Below are 21133 nucleotides of genomic sequence, written 5' to 3'. Positions count from 1 at the left end.
TGTGATCTGTGTTACTTGAAACAAGTGTCCCCCAACACTGGTTATTAATGCACATAAGATGCCCTAAAATTATGTTTAGGTAGGCAGCTCGTTATTTTATTATTCAGTGGGCATATTTTAAATAGAAGTCGACCTATAGTGGATTTTACCTATACTGATAACTTAGATGAGCAGTACCTGCCGATAACTGATAATCAACCTATAGTTTTTAAAATTGATACTGAATGAAAAAAAATAACAAAATATATTAGTGCCGAACTTTATTACAAAAATTAATAGTACTGATTGAACCATGAAAATGTGTTGTACTTTTTTAAAAGAAATAAATATATAAATATGAATATACAGGATATGAACTAATATTTGAATTTTAAAGTCTTTTTAATCTTAGATTTTTAAATTGATGTTGTTTCCTTAGTCCACAAGAGGTTACAATAAATATATAAACCATTCAGCACCTTTATTTCATAGGACATTCCTATACTGGCTGTTAAAAAAAGAGCATTTCATTTTCAACTAATGTGCATAAAATAAAATAAAATTTTTAGTCTGTTCATATTCTCAAATGTTAAGTCAAATGTAAAATGAGGGAAGAAAACGCTTCAATAGACAGTTCACATGGTGTTGTACTGGCAGTGATTCCTACTAATCCAGACTCGAGCTTCATAATAACAGCGAAATACCACATTGTTTTTTTATTCAGTACAGCTGCATGTAGAGTATCAATACTCCCTAGGGCTGCAAGTATCGATTATTTTGATAATCGACTAATTTAACGATTATTAGAACGATTATTCGGTTGATTATTGCAACGATTAATCATTAGATCTTAACTGACTATTCAGCTTGTGCCTAGACTTAAAAGGTTGTATTAAACATGTTTACTAACAATAAAGAGGACAAAATCATCTTTTAAAAATATCTCTAAATGACTGTAACGTAGTCTAATGGAAAGGAGGAGGCGAGAACCGGCTTGACAATATAAATAATAGTTTTAATGATAAACTTAAAAAGACAACAACACACACATGACGGACATGTCGGTAAATTATCTCTCCCGCACAATCCTCCGCAGTCGGCCCTTATCCCTCTTGGAGGCTTGATTAGCCTGATAAGGGACGGGGTGTGTAGAATCACGACCGGGCCCCACCCTCCACCCTGCCACAATGATATTTACTGAATTCCAACGAAAAAAACAACTTTTTTCATTACGTTTAATTCAGTAAAAATTCACTGCAAAAAACCTATTGCAATCATGAGTTTTTGTCTTTTGTTTTCCAGATATTCTCTAAAAGAAAGTATAAATATATTATATGTTGCTTCTCAGGTAAATGTATCTTGTTTTAAGTAGGCTGTTTTTAGATATTTTAAAATATTAAATATTAAATATTGTACTCCACATTCTCCAATAACAATTTTTTATTCTGCAATATAGCTACTAATGCAAATATATGTTGTTTTAAAGGAGTTTTAGATATTTATATTGAAAAACAAGCCAAAAAAGACTGATCAAAAACACAACAGACTGGATCCGAACGTGAGGATCTCGAAACACACATTTCCAATTTGAACATCTTTCCTGACAAAGCAATTAAACAACTCATTGCTTAATTTGAGAAATGTTTATTAAGAGATCAAGACACAACTTCCAAAGACCTGCATGAACTGTAAGGGGCTGTTCACACGATTGCTTTTGCAACCATCCATTTGTTTTTCTATGTAAAGGCATGCTAGATGAACATCTTTGTTTCCCATTGTTTTCGATTATTCAGCATCCCGTGCAGGAGCGCTGTTTTTAGATGCTGTTTCTATTAAAAATAATTTTAAAAGCATATTGAGGCACCTGCTTTCTCTGAAACTGTGGCGTTGAATCAAATCTGGAAATCTGTGTCAGTACCCAGCCTTATTTCTCTGCATATGGACAGGCACACTGCATGTGCAACCTCATTAAACCTGTTGATGTTTCACCCCTTGTTATCTTTCAGATTCTTATTTTTATCATGTTTGTAAATGGCATAATTTCTCAGTGGCTGATCCAGTGCAGGACTGAGGGTTAGAGCGGTACACCATGTTTACAGCACTCGACGGATGTTTAGCTGCAGGCTGCAACACAGGAGGAGAAGGAGGTGTGTGTGTGTGTGTGTGTGTAGTGAGAGAGAAGTAGTTGAGGACAGCTGTCGATTGATGGCTGACTCATTGACCTCATCCTTGCATCTCAGCGTAGCTCACAGCGGGCCATGATATTTTTATTTAGAGCGTAGGCTGGCCCTACTCACTTGCATAACTCCCATACCACAGGCAGAACCTGCAAACAATCGTTCCCATTGCCTGTAGAAAAGACAATGTTCTCTACCTGTCTAGAGGTAGAGCTCCCCTCCTGTGTTTGCACTCTCTCTCTCTCTCTCTCTCTCTCTCTCCACCTCTCCCCCTCCCTCTTTCTCTCTCTGTTGTTGTGTTATTTGACTATGTAATGTTTTTGAGCTTAGACTGAAGAATGGATCTTTTAGTGGATGTGAGGTCAGATACATTTTTCTTCTCTGTGAGAAGACTCATGGTCTCAGTCAGTGAGATCACATGCTAAAGGGTTGATATGTTCAGTCCTAAATTAACTTTAAAAATAAATACATATTGATTTGTTTTGCAAAGCAGCCCACTTGTAAGTTTGTTAACCAGAAGTCACTGGTGTCAAGAGCCAGCACAATTTTTATTTTATTTTTTAAATCAATACACAGCCACAATTAAGATGTTTTTATCCAATTAATCACACAGTTTTCTGTGAATAATCACCATTGATGGTACATTAAAACAAACATTAAAATGTAATAAATATATTTACTTTATACTTTGTCTCAAAGAACTTAAAAGAAATTGGTTGATCATCATTTTAATTATTTAAATATAAACATGTATAAATTATAAGTTAGACATCTTTACATCCAGCTTTATTGGCAAGATCAAGTGTACATTGCCGATAAATGATTAGCAATATTCATACAGATATAAAACAAATTGAATGCTGAAGTTCAATTTACTGAAGTTTAAAATCTCAAAACTATTTTCTCTGGCTGCCGTTAAGTCGCTACTGTGCACACGCTTTTGACACTGACTGGTTCAGATGACAGTGAGAGAGAGTTTTCTGGCGATGTGAATAGATACGGCAGCTTCAGGGCTCCAGATTGTGGCTCAAACAAAAATATTTGATTGTGTTAATAATTTAAAATCTAGTCACCATTCGCGACAGTTGGGTTGTATGCGTACATATGCAGTTTCATCAGATATCATTTTGTAAGTTATTGAATACATCTTTAGAACACGCACCAGAGTGTCTCGTGCCGCTTTTCACACATTCTTTTGTGATGAGCTCACTGCACCGCACGCAATAACAAACCCAGAGTGAGAGTCATGAACCGGGTCTTTTTCATGAATCACCTGAAAAGAACTGAGGGTGTGAACTCAGGAGCTCAGATTAGCAGTTTGAATCAAAGTCACTTTCTCAGCGAGTCAGCCGTCGGTGTGTTCACAACTGGGAGTGCAGATATTTAATTTACGATTGAGGGACTCATACACAACTAATATACAAGGTGAAAACATTAATTGATGCTCAAGAAGGCAACACACAACTATATGCATAATATGCTTTATGTAAATATCTGCTTATGTAGATTCTGAGGGCAGTAATAATAATAATAAAAAAATCTCTTTTATAAATTATGAAAGGGGTGTGAACATTGAGACAAAAGGGGAATGCAGACTTGCGTATCTTCTCAACTATACACCGATCAGCCACAACATTAAAACCACCTGCCTAATATTGTGCAGGTCCCCCTTGTGCCACCAAAACAGCGCAAACCTGCATCTCAGAATAGCATTCTGAGATGATATTCTCCTCATCACAGTTGTACAGATTGGTGATCTGAGTTACCGTAGACTTTGTTAGTTCAAACCATTCTCTGTTGACCTCTCTCATCAACAAGGTTTTTCCATCTACAGAACTGCCGATCACTCGACGCTTCTTGTTTTTGAAACCATTCGGAGTAAATTCTAGTCACTGTTGTGCGTGAAAATCCCAGGAGATCAGCAGTTACAGAAATGCAATAAACCAGCCCACCTGGCACTCAAACAATTCTCCTGATAGAACTGGTGTAACTGAGTCAGGTTTGTAGGCCTCTTTGCTCGCATAAGCTTTTTCAGTCCTACCCACATCTTCATGATGGCCACTCCCATACCTTGACTTTGTTGTCCTTAAGCCATTTTGCCACAACGTTGGAGGTATGCTTGGGGTCATTGTCCATTTGGAAGACCCATTTGCAACTGAGCTTTAACTTCATGACTGATGTCTTGAGATGTTGCTTCAATATATCCACACCATTTTCCTTCCTCGTGATGCCATCTCTTTTGTAAATTGCACCAGTCCCCCACAAAAGTATGATGCCACCCCCATGCTTCACGGTTGGGGTGGTTGTTATTTGGCTTACAAGCCACACCCTTTTTCCTCCAAACATAATGATGGTCTTTATGGCCAAAAAGTTTTTCCAAAAAGTAAGATCTTTGTCCCCATGTGCACATGCAAACTGTAGTCTGGCTTTTTTTATGGATATTGGCTTCTTCCTTGTCTATATAGGACTTGTTTTACTGTGGATATAGATGCTTATCTACCTGTTCCCTCCAGCATCTGCACAAGGTCCTTTTGTTGTTGTTCTGGGATTGATTAAAACTTTATGAACCAAACTTTATTCATCTCTAGGAGACAGAATGCTTCTCCTTCTTGAGCATTATGATGCCTGCGTTGTACCATGGTATTTATTGTGTACTTTTGTCAAACAAAAGTACACAAGATGAACGTGGTACCTTCACGCATTTGGAAATTGTTCCCAAGGATGAACCAGACTTGTGGAGGTCCACAATTTCTTTTCTGAGGTCTTGGCTGATTTAATTAGATTTTCCCATGATGTCAAGCAAAGAGCCAATTAGTTTGAAGATATGCCTTAAAATACATCCACAGGTACACCTCCAATTCAGTACACCTCCTATCAGAAGCTAATTGTCTAAAGGCTTGACATCATTTTCAGGAATTGTCTAAGCTGCTTAAAGGCACAGTTAACTTGGTGTATGTAAACTTTTGACCCTCTAGAATTGTGATTATAGTCAGTTACAAGTTAAACAATCGGTATATAAACAATTGTTGGAAACTTAATTGTGTCAAGCACAAAGTAGATGTCCTAAACGAATTTCCAAAACTATAGTTTGCTAATATTAAATCTGTAGAGTGGTTAAAACATTTTGTTTTAATGACTTGATGAAGTGTATATATACTGGTGGCCAAATGTTTGGAATATTGTACTGATTTGAACAAATTGGCATTCAGCTGAACTCAGGACATTACTGACGTAAAAAGACACTTTTAAAACAGAAAAACAAAAATAAAAGTTTAGAGTGGGCAAAGAAACTCAGACATAGGACAAGAGATAATTGGAAAAGAGTGTTATGGATCCTAAATCCATTGAGCTTTTGTGGGATCAGCTAGACTGTAAGGTGTGTGAGAAGTGCCTGACAAGACAGTCACACCTATGGCAAATGCTACAGGAAGCGTGGGGTGAAATGTCACCTGAATATCTGGACAAACTAACAGCTGGAATGCCAAGGATCTGCAAATCTGTCATTGCTGCATGTGGAGGATGTTTTGATGAGAACTCTGAAGTAGTTTAAGATTTTGTTTTTATAAAAAATAAAAAATTCAAGTTGTAATAGTACATTTTGTCCTAACTTTACATTGTGAGCAGTTGAATGCCACTTTGGTGAATAAAAGTACAATTTTCTCTCCATAAGAGCAAAATCTCTATATTATTCCAAACTTTGGCCGTGTGTGTGTATATATATATATATATATGAAAACGTTTAATGTTTGGCTGCCAATAATTAAATACACTGCCACTCAAAAGTTTAGACACTCCATTATTACTACTATTTGCAAGTATGGGAATTATGCCAACTTAAGACAACTTTTGCCTGCACATTCTAATTCCATTTACGATGTACATCCCAAAGTTTTTTAATCGGTGTCAATTAAAGTCATTTTTATTTGTATTGTGCATTACACAGCACACATCGTTTCAAAGCAGCTTTACAGAAGATCAGGCATTAAGATGATAAAACTGTAATGTCTATAATGTCTTTAGAGTCATCATTGTGTAGTTTAATAAAATAGGATTGTGAATTGTGTCTAAAAATAAGTAATTAAATAATAATTGTATTTAGAACCCCAGTGAGCGAGCTGAAAGCGACTGTGGCAAGGAACACAAAACTCAATAAGATGTTGGTTATTGGAGAAAAATAACCTTGGGAGAAACCAGACTCACTGTGGTTGCCAGTTTCCCTCTGACTAACATCATGAATATAACAGGTAGCCAATATAATGTCTGAATGCATGAATTTGTTTTTCAGCATCAGCAACCGAAAGCATGTGTAGTAATTTAGCAATATTTCTTAGGTGGAAGAATACTGATCTAAAAACATTTGGTAATTTGATTTTCAAAGGACAAATTGGTATAAAATATAACACCTAAGTTCTTCATTGTTGAAGACGATGTAACAGTACATCCATCGAGAGTCAAATTAATATTTAAATATATATTAACTGCTTATTTTTAGAGATTTTTCGTCCAATAATTAGTTCCTCTGTTTTGTTGGAGTTGAGTAGAAGGAAATTTCTGGCCATCCAATCTTGTATTTCATTTCTGCTAATTTGGAGAATTTTGAAATCTCAGTGTTGATGGAGTGTTGACGGGGTTCCCTTATATGCTGGGACCGTTTCATGGAATTCATATTGAACAAGGCAAAGTGTGACAGATAGTTAAGAATACTGAAAAAAGAATGACAAAGAAACTGTAGGCAAAGGAGGATGACAAGCAGGAAAAACTCATCCCAACAGCCTCAAACCTTCTTCATGTCAGCTAGGGCTTTAATTCTGCCTCAAGGCTTGCTGCCTGTGCTGTGTGCTACATATAACAACAATAATAAAAAAAGCTCTATGCCTGCAGGCTTATAATAAAATAACCTGGTTTATAAACATAACCAAGAGCCACAGTCGCCAGCCTATGTATTCTGGCCCCAGATTTTCAGATGAAAACCTCTTTATTCTCCTCAGTTGCAAGCAAGATGCAGGTGCTCTTAGTGCCTCTGGCGTGTATCTCCTGTTCATACAGGAAGCTCAGGGCTCCACTTCCCTCTCAGCCTGCTCAAACGGCTCTGCCAAGGCTGTGACAGACATCAGCAGCCAGAGAGTCATTAGCAGTGAAAGCCATTCTCTCTCATTATCTAGACTTCAGGTAGGGGGTAAATGCAAATACTGGTGCAAGTGCTGCCTTGGCTGAAGACTGGATGAGGTGTGTGGATCCGTCTTGCTCTGTAATGTCTGGAAATGAGACAGACAGCTAGAATGAGTGAGTGAATACCAGGTTTAATTGGCATGCAAAGGATTTACCATGTGCATGCCAATACCAGGGCAGTGAAAAGCTGGAATGGCAAACCGTTGTGCCAGCCAGTGTGTAGATAGAAGTGAGGGGGTGAGAGACAGAATAAGAATAAAAAATACTGAAAAAAATAGTACTTCTCTCTTGCTGTTTGCTCGGCTCCTTTATTGAGTGGCCTAATGTGTGGTGGGTGGAAGCCTTATTGATTGAGTTCTTAGTAGCTGGATTATATAAAGGCCATATGGGAGTGAGGGATATTGGACAAACTTCAGACTTTTCTCACAATCTTTCAGTCATTTTTGTTTGACTGGTTGTGTATTGTGTGGTGTATATGTGATTTTCATGTGGGGCTGGGTCACATAACTACAAAAAAAATCTCAGTTTTTCAGTATTTTGATGATATTTTATATATATCTTGATTTCTGTATCATGTTGAAATAGCTTAAAGGGGTTTAAAGTTTAATAAATGAAGTAAAAACAGAAAAGAACAATTAAAATCTTTCATTTTAATGCAACAATATGTAGTCATAAACAGTAATATTTAGCTATATTACTAGAACACATTAAAGCATGTAAAATGCCAAGCAGGGACTCCTATGAACATTGAGTAATGATGGAGTGTAAAAATTTTTTGAATTTGAGTTTTGAATCTTGAGTTTGATTCACAGAAATCAATTAAACTTACCAATTCTAAAGCAATTTCTTTCCACTTAAGTTTATATCAGAGATGCTATTTAAACTTATCTTTCTGTATGCTTTCATTCGAGATAGTTTTCATATGAAATTAGTCTAATGGCATGTTTAGGAAACTTAATAGGCAAATAGAAATGCCTTAAAACCTTTTCACACTTAAGTTTCTCCTATAGTGATGGACCTTTTCACTTTACCAGCCCTGGAAGTGGTTAGAATGAGTGACGGAGGGAATGGGAGAAGGCTTGAGTGGAGTGACTAGTTTAAATATTCTTTGTTTGCTGTAAGCAAACAGCATCAAAACCGTGCTCTCTGACGGTAATGGCTTTATACTTTTATTCACTGAATGTTTGAATGTTTGTAACATATAAAAATAAAGATATTGTTTACTTCAAAAGACTATTTGAGCAACTGGTTCATTATGAATACCGCTTCAGTTCCTCTTTTTCTGGTAAACAGCAGCACGAATGCAGATCACGCCGGTTTGATCGTACATGTGAAAGGGTTCAAATCCTTGCAATATTCACAATACTGCTAAATGTTATATTGCCAGCAAGATCTTTGTGAAAATGTAGTAAATATTTTCAATACATTACCGCGTGTGTGTGTGTGTGAGTGTGTTTGATAGCCACGGTGAGCTGATTTACACCCTCTCTGGGTTGGTGTGTTGTGGTAATGTGTAAATGATCAGATCTGCACCACTGCACATGTCAAGCACAGGAACTCCATAACATTAGCCCTCAAGGGGCTTTATGACACTAATAACGGAAACATTGAGTTCTTAATTTACAGAACAATAAACATAGCAAAAAATTAAGTAACATTGCTGGAATGAAGTGCAGTACATTGTACTATAGAGTAGATACAGAAAAATCCAATATTTGTCAGTATGCAAAGGAAATTAATTAGATAGCAAAACAAAACAAGCGCGCACATGCACACAAATAAAACTTAGTCAATAGTCCCATAGTTAAACAGTCCAAAAAGTAACTTAATTTACTAATAATGTACAGTAGGGCTGTGCGATATGTAAGAAATATTTTCACAATATCCTTAAAGAAAAAAATATTGCGATATCCGATTGCATCGTCAACCCCTCTGCCCCCACTGCTGGGCACATTATGTAAGCTTATAACCTACATCACACAAGTAACAAGTAATAGAAATAAAAGGATTAAAACGTATAATAAATAAATATGATTAAATCCTTCACCAAGCGGACTGGCTTCACATTCTTCGCTTGCCCTCATGCTTCTTGCTGCCTGAAAGTTCTTATGAGTTTGCTACAAGCAGACCCTTGAAACGGGTTTTCAGTCAAGCACATAGTTACTTCATTCCTTTATGCTTTAACCCAGGAGAAGGTGAATATACTTGTTTTCCTTTCTAGAAACCTGTGTTAGACAGTGTTGGCAAGCTACTAAAAACATTTCGCTAGCCATGCTACCAACTACTCGACAGAAAAATGTGTTAAGCTAAGCTAAAAGCTACACTTCAGAAAAAGTAGCAAGTTACACTTCAAGTCACATACCAAAAGTAGCTTGCTACATTTAAGATACCATTTTAAGATTATTTTCAACCACAGATGCAACGAGCATACTGTCATTGACAAAGCATCTAAAAGACATACTGTATTCACATGACGTTTATCAAAGCCATGGTACAGCATATTACAATTTATTGCAATACAGTATACAAGTATACAGTAGGAGCATTATGTATGTGCATGTAAAAACAAACAAACATGTAAATTCATATTTAGATATGCTACCTATACAAACCCATGTGTTCAACATGTAAAATCAAAATTTTTACATTTTATTTTTCATATTTATTCTACTACCTCTGTACACATGTTCAATTTGAAAAATCCCAACTTTTACATTTTATTTCTTATATTTATGCTACTATATCTACAAACCCATACCCATTTAAATGTAATGTAATTTGCACTTTTCTGTATAGATAAAAATCTAAATACAGTATACTATTCATCTTATCCTGTAATTCTGTGTCTAGCTGTTGTATTTCTGTATGTACTGGAAGCTTTTTATAAGAGGCCAAATTATGTGCGTGAGCACATCTGGGCAATAGCAATGTGATTTCTGATGGTATCAGATGTTAATACCATGGTACTTTTATAAAAACTATTTATGCACCATTCTGTAGTTGCATTGTGCTTCAAAGTACTTTAAAGAATACCATGTTACTACCATGGTAATTTGATATATGATTACCATATTCATGTACTACTGTATTTACATGCTGCTTCAAGGTAATTAAAAATCAAAATCCGATACTGTGTGTTAGTCAATGTGACAGGGTGGAGGGCAGGGCCGGGTAGTGATTCTGTTATGAAGGTAAGTGAGGACCCAAAAGCGGTGTATGAAAAAACAGAGTCTTTAATGAAGCTTAGTAGATAATGTCAACACAAAGTCTTCTCCTTGAGAGGAATACAAACAAAAACAGCCCGCAGAGAGGGCGATAACAAACAGCATAAGCAAGTGCTTCCTACGAGCTGGAGTAAGTCCACGGGTAGTTGACAGGGTAAGTGGAGAAGCGACAACAGGCTGCAGGTCTCTCCCAAGGCAGAGGGTAGCTGTTGAATACCACTCTCTCGTGGCGTCAGGTAACTGGGCACAGAGATAGGAGATGGTCTTTAGCGGTGAACAGTATAGTGAGGGCGGATGCCAACAGGACAGGACTCTGGGCAGAGATAAACAGGGCTGTAGTTGCTTCTAGAGAAAGTATCACTGAGTGAGAATCCGACAGAGAATGTAGTGAGAGCGAGAAGAGAAATAGAGAGCTAATCAGAGGAAAGAGGGAACAGGTGGGCAGAGGATTAACGAGGAACTCAGGGAAGATGAGAAACAGCTGGAAGCGGAGGAAAGGAGAGGGAATAATAACATAAAACGACCAACAGAGGGCAACAGAGTAGAGGGAAAGAACAGAAGTGAGACATAACATGACAGATTCTACACACCTGGCTCCTTATCAGGCTAATCAAGCCTCCGAAAGGGATAAAGGCTGACTGCTGACAGTGGTGCGACAGAGAGAGAGCATTTACGAGCAGCTGTCCGTCATATGTGCATGTGTGTCTTTTTGCTTATTTTTCTTAATTAAATATAATTTATATTGTTAAGCCGGTTCTTGCCTCCGCTCAAAGTGAATGTGGCCCATTAATAACTTTACAGTCATGTTCATTACTGTCAAGTAGGGTTGCAGCGGTATACCGGTTTCATGGTATATGACGGTTATCATACCATGTACATTTGCTTATCTATGGTATTGAGAAAAAAATGCAACCGGACGGAGAATCTCACATGCGCGTGCGCATCTCCTTTATTCCTTGTCTGCCTGTCAGACTCGTCAACTTGCGACACACGCGCACGCGTGCAGCGGAGAAAACGTCCGAGAGAAGTGAGGCGAGGGGGTCTGTCATGAGTGTGTGTGTGATTTTTAAAGCAGTGTTTCTCAACTGGTCTATTCTGAGTGAGCAATGCCATGGTTCTACCATTGAAGATATTTTGGCTCATTTATCGTAAAAGCATTTTTATTTTTCATTGGATATTTGAGTTAACTTGCATTTTGACCTAACGCGTCTCTTATACCTTACGCATAAGAGACGAAACACCCCCAGTTTGAGATATATACTTGCGCAAATTGGAAATATTCTGCCTAATGTTATACTTATTTTGTGCAATCTGGTAACCACGTCTCGCTTTCTCCTTTGAACAAATTTAGCGATCTGTAGTGCAATATTCTGCTCAAGGAAAAGTGTTATACGGCTACTCTTTGTCCATTCTTGAGGCTGCTTGTGATAATTTTGCAGGTAACCATTCTCAGTGATTAAATTAAATATAAAAGTAGATCTTGGCATCATTGACACATGGAGGGGTAATCATTGACTTGCAAGCAAAAGCAAGAAAGAGACGAATATATAAATGTATTTTTTAGAAACATTGAAGTCCCTTCTCACCTGTATGTTAATCTAACTCTTGCAGTAATCATTTATCATAGTCATTCAGTTGTGTGCTGAAAGTCAATCCATCGAGGAGACCCGCATCATGACCCTTTTAGCATGTAAACAGGTAAAGTTTTAGAAAAAAATAAGTTAACTCGCCCACTTTGCGACAAACATTAAAAGTTCTATACATTTCTTTTATTATTATTATTATTATTAAAACTAAATAATAAATTAGCAGGGAAGTTAAATGTATAATCTCCACCTTTATTCAGTTTTTTTTAATGCTTGATAGAAAAGCATCTATCTTAGTAGAGCAATACAGAATACAATTGCAGAATAGTCCCATTAGTCAGATACACTTCTAAGTAGCTTAAAAGATACAAAAACCAAATCAATGCAGAACATTGTATCTCAAAAGCAATACAATGTGCCCCCCCCCCCCCCATGCACTACTTGCAGCCGATGTGGCCCCTTTACCAAAATAGTTAAAAATATTAATAATTACACACATCACCTTTACAAATTTGTTTCAGGATTTTACATGAGTAAAAGAAACTGTTATATTTTGACAAAATGTTTCAGTTTCATTTGAAATAATTTTATATCAACAGTGGCAGTTTTAGTTAAAGTTTCAAGATGTGTTTCAGCTAGTATTTATTTTTCATAATTACTATAATTTTTTATTATCATTATTACTATTATTTAAGACTAGCACACTGACCATGGTAATGAGGAGCCTCACCTTCTGTGTAATATGTGTATAAATATGTAATATTAGGTTACAAACGGGATAATAATGGGCTCATTAAAGGGGGAGAGACAACTTCCTGTAGACTTTGTTGTTGACATCATCAACAAAAATAATGACACTTGATGCATGTCCTTGTACTGGAAAACCATGAACAAAACTATGCAACATAAAAGGAAATGCAACCCAGGATACATTAAATACAGGTTATGTTTAATCTATGGAAGGTCGACACTTGATTTCCAATGTAAAATCTGTCCTGAAGCAAAACCAGTTGAGAAGCACTGAGATAAAGGTACAGACAAGAGCAGTCTGGCCTCGCTGTCGTGCACCTACAGTATATGTTAACTGTTAATAATCATAGGACATTACTTTAAATGCTCACACAGCTGATGTTATTTTTCATTTAGTAGTTCATTTAACATGCTATGATAACATGTAAACTAACATGCTTTAGTTATATAACATGTTATAGTTACATTTATATTTTTTAGAATGTTTATAATTCTGTTTGCTTTCTTATTTTTTCTATTTATTTATTTTAAAAACGGAGACTTTTTTTTTTACACATATGTACCAAGAGTGGACGCCGCATCATTCTTAAAAGTGTAACACATACTTCAATAAAATAAATATCAATATACTGGGTGAGCCCCCCCTGCTGGACTCCCTAATACCTATGTGCTGCTGAATTCTGAATATACTTGAGCCGTTTGATAGATTTAGCAGTTAGACCAACAAATAGTGCATTACAATAATCAATCCTGAACAAGCCTTTCAGCATCAGGCAATGTAAGGAAAGGCCTTATTCTAGCAGTGTTTCTAAGGTGATGAATGTAGATTTTGTGATACTCTTAATGTGTGAATCTAATGTCAAATGAGCATCAAAAATCACACCAAGGATACGAACATGAGTAGATGGATCTACGGTACTATCAATCATAATAAAACTGAAATTGCTACCTTTGTAGCTGCTGGTGTGCCAGTGAGAAGAACCTCGGTCTTTGAAGAATTCAGTTTTAAACTGAACAAAATGATGGTGCATCCACATTTTTATTTCCTGACACAGTGTTTAATTGTAGAGATAACATTAATATTGGACTTAGAGCTGATATAGATCTGAGTATCATCAGCATAAAAGTTGTACCCTAAGCCATAATTCCTAATTATTTGCCCCAGAGGAAGCATTAATTCATTTTCTAAGTTCTCAGGATTCAGAGTCAATTGGGAAAAATCTGAAGCTTTGGCTCTGACAGTGTACTGCCCTGTAATGGCTTTTCAGCCGGGTGGCTTCCAGTGTCCCAAGCAGGGCATTGATTATTTGGACATTTTATTCCCAGAAAATTAGTTTTTTAAATTTTTACTCCTTAATAAAAAGGTTTTTGAGCAATGTGGGCAGATGGGCTTCATTACATTTATCTATGATTGGGAAGGTAAATGAATTGTATTCCAAAATTTAACTACCTACTACTATCTCTCCCTGTAGATATCCCCCTCTCTTATATCAAGCAATTTGATAGCATATCGAAGTCCTTCATTTGGAATGGTAAGCGTCCTAGGTTATATTTTAAAAAGTTACATAGGCTGTTTGACAAAGGCAGGCTAGACCTACACAAGATTAATTTTATTATTATGCATTTGGTCTGACATTTTGCTCATTGGTCGCTTCCACCTGAGAGAGCCCCTGCCTGGTTTTGTATTGAACAGGAAGTTCTCGCCCCTATTTTGCTATTGCAGAGCCTTTCTATCAAATTAATCGGAGAAGTTAAGTTAAACCTGTTTTCTCGCATTTGCACTCTGAGTGTTTAATTCGAACATTTATTTAAATGTTGCCTCAAGCATGTGGCTGAACCCTAAATTATGTATTAATAAGTCCCCTTTCTACTGGTCAGAGTGGATTGTTGGGGGGCTACTACACACTGTGACCTATATGAGAGTGGAGTGTTGAGATCTTTTGAAAATTTGGTTCAACATTTTGGGATTCCCAGATCTCAGTTCTATAGGTATTTCCAGCTGTGCAACCTGCTCTGTACTGTTTTTGCGAGTAGCACACACCCCCCTAAATTGGCAGATGCTCTGGGTGAGGTGATTACCGCTTTTGGAAAAGGTCATGAGGCATCAGTGTATTACTCCCTGCTAATTCAGATTCTGAGGATCAGAGCTTTACTTCTATCAAGAGATTATGGGAGAAAGATTTAAACTTGGTATTGGAGGAGGAAGTGTGGGCTAGGATTCTAAAGAAAACGTCAAGTCTGCATCTAGGGGTGCAAGGGTGCACCTTATGCAATTTAAGATTTTACATTGATTCTATTGGACCCCCTCTAGATTGTATAGGCTTGGTCTAAAAGGCACACCCACTTGCTAGTGATGCCAAACAGAAGATGGAGACACAACCAAAGATCCAAGAATTTTGGTTGAATGTTCCGAGTTTTATATGTGACGTTTTGGGCACTCAAATTTTATTTTGCCCTTGACTCTGTATTTTGGACGATGTGGCGGTCATCAATTTGGGGGATAAACGCATACAAAATTGGGTTCTGACCAATATTATGATTGGCAGACAGATTATTTTATGGAGATTGAAGTCAGATGGAGCACCCTCATTTCCGGAGTGGTGTGTGGAGATGGGGAGGGTGGCATCTTTCGAGGAAGTGTCACACAGAATGCTGGATTTTTTGGGATTTGTTCGATAGGAAATGAGGCAATTATTTAGTGTTTTTGGGAGACTCTCGTGGAAGAAATGTGTTGAGAGAAGTTTAGTTTTATTTATATACGATTATTACATTTTTCTTTTTTTTTTCTTTTTTATTGCGTGAGTATTCTTATTTGTGACCACGGGGGTGTTCGTTGGGGGTCAGGTTGAGGTTGATGATTGGGGAGTGGGAGGATAATAGTGGGGGTTAAATGTTCATTCAATGTGTATATGTTGTGTTTTTTCCTTGTTATATGTCTAGGAATATCAAAAATGTTACTTAAAAGAAAAATAAATACTTCAAGAGTACAATATAGGGTTTACGCTTTGTTTTATTACAAGGACAGAACCCAAGTTCGTTTCCTCCCCCACGCCCTGTCCCTGCTGGTCTCTGTGCACATCATATTATTTGGGTCCAAACCGTGGTCCGACAAAAACTGAATTTTGACGTCATTCGAACCCGGATGCACACCAAATGTGCTAGTGTGAATGCACCCATAGAAGTAGTTCATGGATCACACTTTGTGGGATTTGAACCTACAACTTTATAATTACAGCCCAGATCTTTAATAATATGCTTCACCACTCTAAAAAAAATCTTAAAATGAATTTGAAACTGTCAAGCTTAAAGACATTGCAGAATTGCAATTCCATGCCTGCCATACTTTCAGTTTGACAGTTTGTGTGGAATGGCTCCCCTCCATTTCTGGCTCACACTTCATTACTGGAGTGTGTGGGGACTATTACTGAGAGTGTAAATGAACAGCTTAAGTAATGGCTGTGGAACATGCATCTGTTGCTAGATTGTGTGGAGGACAGCAGGGAGGTGTGTGTGTGTGTGTGTTTATGTGTGTGGATCAGATGTGTTAATCTTCTCTGTAAAGCTCCACTCCTAACAGTCCCATCAGCACTGAGCACAGGATCAGCCAACTTAATCCATTTAAAGTCACACTTAACATCTGTCATGTTTGTGTGTTTCTGCCGTATGCTTCTGTGGACAAAAGCTGAAAAAATTTAAACATACTGTAAGTTTGCTTATAGCTATATGTATCTTTAGTTTGGGGACAAAAGTCAGCTTTCAGGGATGTCCTCAGTTGGGATATCGATTCAAATACTGTTTGTTTGTTTTGTTTTTATTCTGAAAATGTAAAAACAAATCTTTTAGGGTTTAGGGTTAGTCTATAGTAGTGGTCGACATATATATTGCCAAGGCTGATAAATCAGCCGATAATCAAAATAATATAAATCTTCCTCTGAAGCACATTATTCTAACCTCAACAGTCTTTCCTTAACAGTTCCCTGTCACTTTTATAATGATAAAAGTCAAATATAAATAAAGCTTATATTATATAATGTCTGCAATATGCAGATATTGCATTTAAACCTCACCAAAATACAGCATTATCTTTCCGTCGAGTGTTCATCTAATATCTTCCTCTGAAGTGCATATTCTATCAGCCAGAATCAAAAACTTCAGGATCAAAAGTTCCTCTGATTCATAAATCAGTCAGTCCATTGTCAGCCATGTTTGGAATGTTCTCCAGTCATGTCAGTGCAGCTCCTATCTACTTGAATGGAGAAAGACCAAAATGTCCAGTTGGTCAAGATTATGATCAAAGAACATATTACAAATCAGCAGTAAAATCTGACAACACTGGTATCATAAATGGTGCTTTTTATATATTTTTTTTTTACTCCGATTACACCAAAAAACAAAATTTTCCACAGCTTTTATAGCTAACGTGCATGCGCATTCTCGAGTTGATTAACAGGTGATGTCTGTATCTAAAAGGTGATTTGCTCTTTTTCTTGTAAGGCGGGACTTCCTATCTACATCTGTTGACCGTTGGCTGCAGTTGGGCATTCAAATTTTTCCCATTCATTTTAATAGAAGTGGTCTATCTCTGCTAAATTGTCTCTGGTGCAACTTCAAAGTAAAAGTGCTTCATGTGTGCTATAAGTAAATATTGTATTCACTATATACTGTATGTACAATTGGTTTGATTCAGTATTTTTTGAGAAGATGCAAAGATTGCTAATGTGGACATGCCATCTATGGCTGCGGGACTACTGTGTGTACTGTTATGTTCCTTTTTAAAGTTAAGGTTTTGTGTGAAATTTAGTAAATATAGTGCTAAATAAGTTTATTTTTATGATTAACAATTTTATTGATTTCAAAGAAGACAAAGAAAAACAAAACCTATATAATGAATCAACATTTAACTCTCACTACTACCCCTCCTCCTCCCCAATTAAGAACCCCAAACGAACAACCCTGTGGTCTTACATAAGTACAAACAGACACAAAATAAATACAAAATAAATTAAAAAATATAATAATCATACAGCTCTAAAACAACACCTCTCTCTCCACAGTCCCTCCAGAGAATCCCCCAAAAACATAAAATAACTACCCTATTTCCCACTTAATGTATTCCAGATTCCCAGCCTTCTACACGACACCTCCTCGAAGGCTGCCACCCTCCCCACCTCCTCGCACCACTCCCGAATTGAGGCCGCTCCAATCGACTATCCTTAAAAAAATCTGCCTGCCTATCATAGGGCTGGTCAGGACCCAATTTTGTATATATTTATCTCTTACATCGATGACCACCCCATCACCCAACACTCTGTAGTCTGAGTCTGGGACAAAACAAAATCAGAGTGCCCAACACGTCACACACAAAACTGAATCTTCAACCAAAATTCCAGCACACCACCAAAAAACATGGGCTATGTCTTCATCCTCTGATTGGCAATGCCTGCAGGTGGGTGTGTCTTTAAGACCAAGCCTATACAATCTAGAGGGGATCCAATACAATCTATGTAAAATCTTGAATTGCATAAGTTGCACCTTTGCATTTCTAGATACAGACTTAATGTTCTTTAGAATCCTAGCCCACACTCCCCCCTCCAATTCCAAATTAAAATCTTTCTCAATTTTTCGTAAAGCTATCTGGCCCCGGAGCCTTGCCTGAAGGTAAGGCCTTAAGTACCTCATCAAGCTCCTCCAAAGTTATCCCAGAATCAAGAGTCAATGGAAAATCTCCACATTGATGGCAAAACAAGTCTGCGTGTGACATTTTCATACATCAGGACTGTAAATCACCACTGTAGTGATTCTACAGGCCAATCAGTGTATTCTATTGAGAAAGCACTTGTAGTGTATATCAAAAGAGCAAGATTGTTTTTGATGGTGGTGAGCTCATTTTGTGTATTTTATTCATTTTTTTGACCCCACAGGTCTCTTGTTCTACTGCATATGACGTAGTTGTTTGATTCTCAGTTTACAGTTCTGATAGGGGGTGAGTGCTTGCTTAAGGCTATTTTCAGTGGTTTCTCACACTCTGAGGGGTTCTTAAGGGTCAGTAGAAGACCCACATGTAAAAGCTTTTAGTGGTAATCCTGTATATTGCTCAAAAGAAGAAATGCTCTAATTAAGAGTAATTCAGTCCCAGTGTCTAGTATTGGAAAAAGTCCTACAAATGTGTAGTGCTGAGTGTGAACTGTGTGTATGTTTGGAGTAGGGCTATTATTTTGATAATCGATTAATCTAAATATTATTTGACTATTCTGCGATTATTGCACCTATTAATGATTAGCTCTTAACGACTTTTCAGCTTGTGCCCCGACTTAATAGGTTGTATTAAACATGCTTACTAATAATAAAGAGGACAAAATCATCTTTTAAAAATATCTCTAAATGACATTCACTGAATTAAAGGGAAGTTTAATTCAGTAAAGAAATTCAATGAAAAAAATAAAAACCCTATTGTTATCAAGTGTTTTTGTCTTGTTTTCCATTTTAAAATATTTAAAAATCCTTCAAACAAGAAACACTTACTTGAGAAGCAACATTTAAGATATTTAGACTTGCTTTAAGAGAATGTATCTTAAATATAAGTGTATTTTGTATATAAGTGTATTTTTTCACTTTGTTATACTTCTACGAGTGTAGTAAAGCAAAATATACTTATATTCAAGATCTATTCTCTAAAAGCAAGTATAAATATCTTATATGCATGCTTCTCAGGATTTTTTGATATTTAAAAATATTTGTATTTATTTATTATATTATATTCAACATTCTCAAATAACAAAATATTCTTCTGCAGTATAGTTCCTAAAGTAAATGTACATTGTTTTAAAAGAGTTTTGGATATTTATATTGGACAACAATCCAAAACAAAAACAAATTAAAAACGTATATTTTTTGCAGTGTGTAATGGGGTAAAGACTACATTCTTTCACTGTTCTGTTCACTGTAATCCATCTTTAACTAATAAAAAACAAACTCTCTCTTATTAATAAAGCTGCATATTGCCAATTTTCTTCACAAAAATGAACAGTGACATATATTATGATTCAATAATTCGCAAGCCATCACGTTATAATCTCACTGCATTAAGTGTGAATGCTCGAGGGATGAGCCAGATGCAGTTTCAAACTCTCCCCCTTAGATCGGGATGTTCGTGCAACTCATAGAAGAGGCGCTGACCACACAGATAAATGCCAGTTTCAGAGTTTGTAGTCATTTACATGACCTGCTTCTGTATTATTTGAACATTAATAAAGTTGTAACTCATTAAATATAACTGCATATTAAGATGTAACACCGGGGTGTTTCCTTTAACTCTTTCCCCGCCAAACACGGAATTTTCCGTGTTTTATGAAAAAACGCTTCCCCGCCAAACACGGAATTTTCCGGGTTTCCGTGTTTTAGGTGTTATACGGTAAGGAAGACCCCTGCGCATGTTTTGAAAGAGTACGCAACTCTTTGATCAAAGAAACAGACTGCGATCGTCTCAAACATGAAGAAGTGGAGTATTGAGAAGCTCAAAATATCAGACATAAACATGCCTTTTATCAGCTTTTTGTCTGAAATGTTGTTTTTTGACAAAACCGACCTCTGTTCAAGATAAAAAAAGCAATAAAAAAAGAACAAATGAAGATAAAATAAAATCGTTTTTTTTTTGCCTAAAAGCAGAGGCTCAGATCTTTATTGTGATATATAGCATCTTCATATATTCATGGAAGAAAATATTCTGCAGGCCATTAAAGTTTAGCGAAAATCGTCAAAAACCCTGGCGGTGGCTGGCAACTTTTTTTTTAAAAACGCTGGCGGGGAAAGAGTTAAAGAGCTCCGGCTCCACTTATTCCACAACAAGAGTGCTTCTGTATTTACTTATTTGGTATTTTTGTATAGTTCCCTCATACTTTGCGATCTACATTACCTTTGTAATTCTTCCTCTCTTTAGTCAGGCGCGAGCTGCAGTGCTGCTCTCGCGCGTCATCATGAGAGTTGATGATATGATCTCATGTTACGTTAAATGAGATCAAACGACTATTTGACAATGAACATATTTGTCGTATATATTTTTTTGACATTGTCAATAACGTTGACTAATTGTTTCAGCCCTAGTATAGAGAATTGTTTAATGTGTTGCTGTCAGTCTGTGAATGTTTGATTATGAGTGTGGACTCACAGCACGTCTTAGATATCCTAAATTAATAATTTATGTGTCTCCTGAGTAAAGGGAGTCATTTTCCAGACAGTTGAACGTATATGT

General features: G+C 36.7%; 1 protein-coding gene across 2 annotated transcripts in view; it reads left to right on the top strand.

Annotated features, from left to right (window-relative positions):
• The window catches only part of LOC127653093 (protein kinase C beta type), a 231503-nt gene that overhangs the window by 27767 nt on the left and 182603 nt on the right, over positions 1 to 21133 (top strand). The gene's annotated exons all lie outside the window — the stretch shown is intronic.

This window comes from Xyrauchen texanus, chromosome 12, assembly GCF_025860055.1.
Source record: "Xyrauchen texanus isolate HMW12.3.18 chromosome 12, RBS_HiC_50CHRs, whole genome shotgun sequence".
NCBI classification, from domain to species: domain Eukaryota; kingdom Metazoa; phylum Chordata; class Actinopteri; order Cypriniformes; family Catostomidae; genus Xyrauchen; species Xyrauchen texanus.
This window is presented reverse-complemented; position numbering and strand designations above follow the sequence as displayed.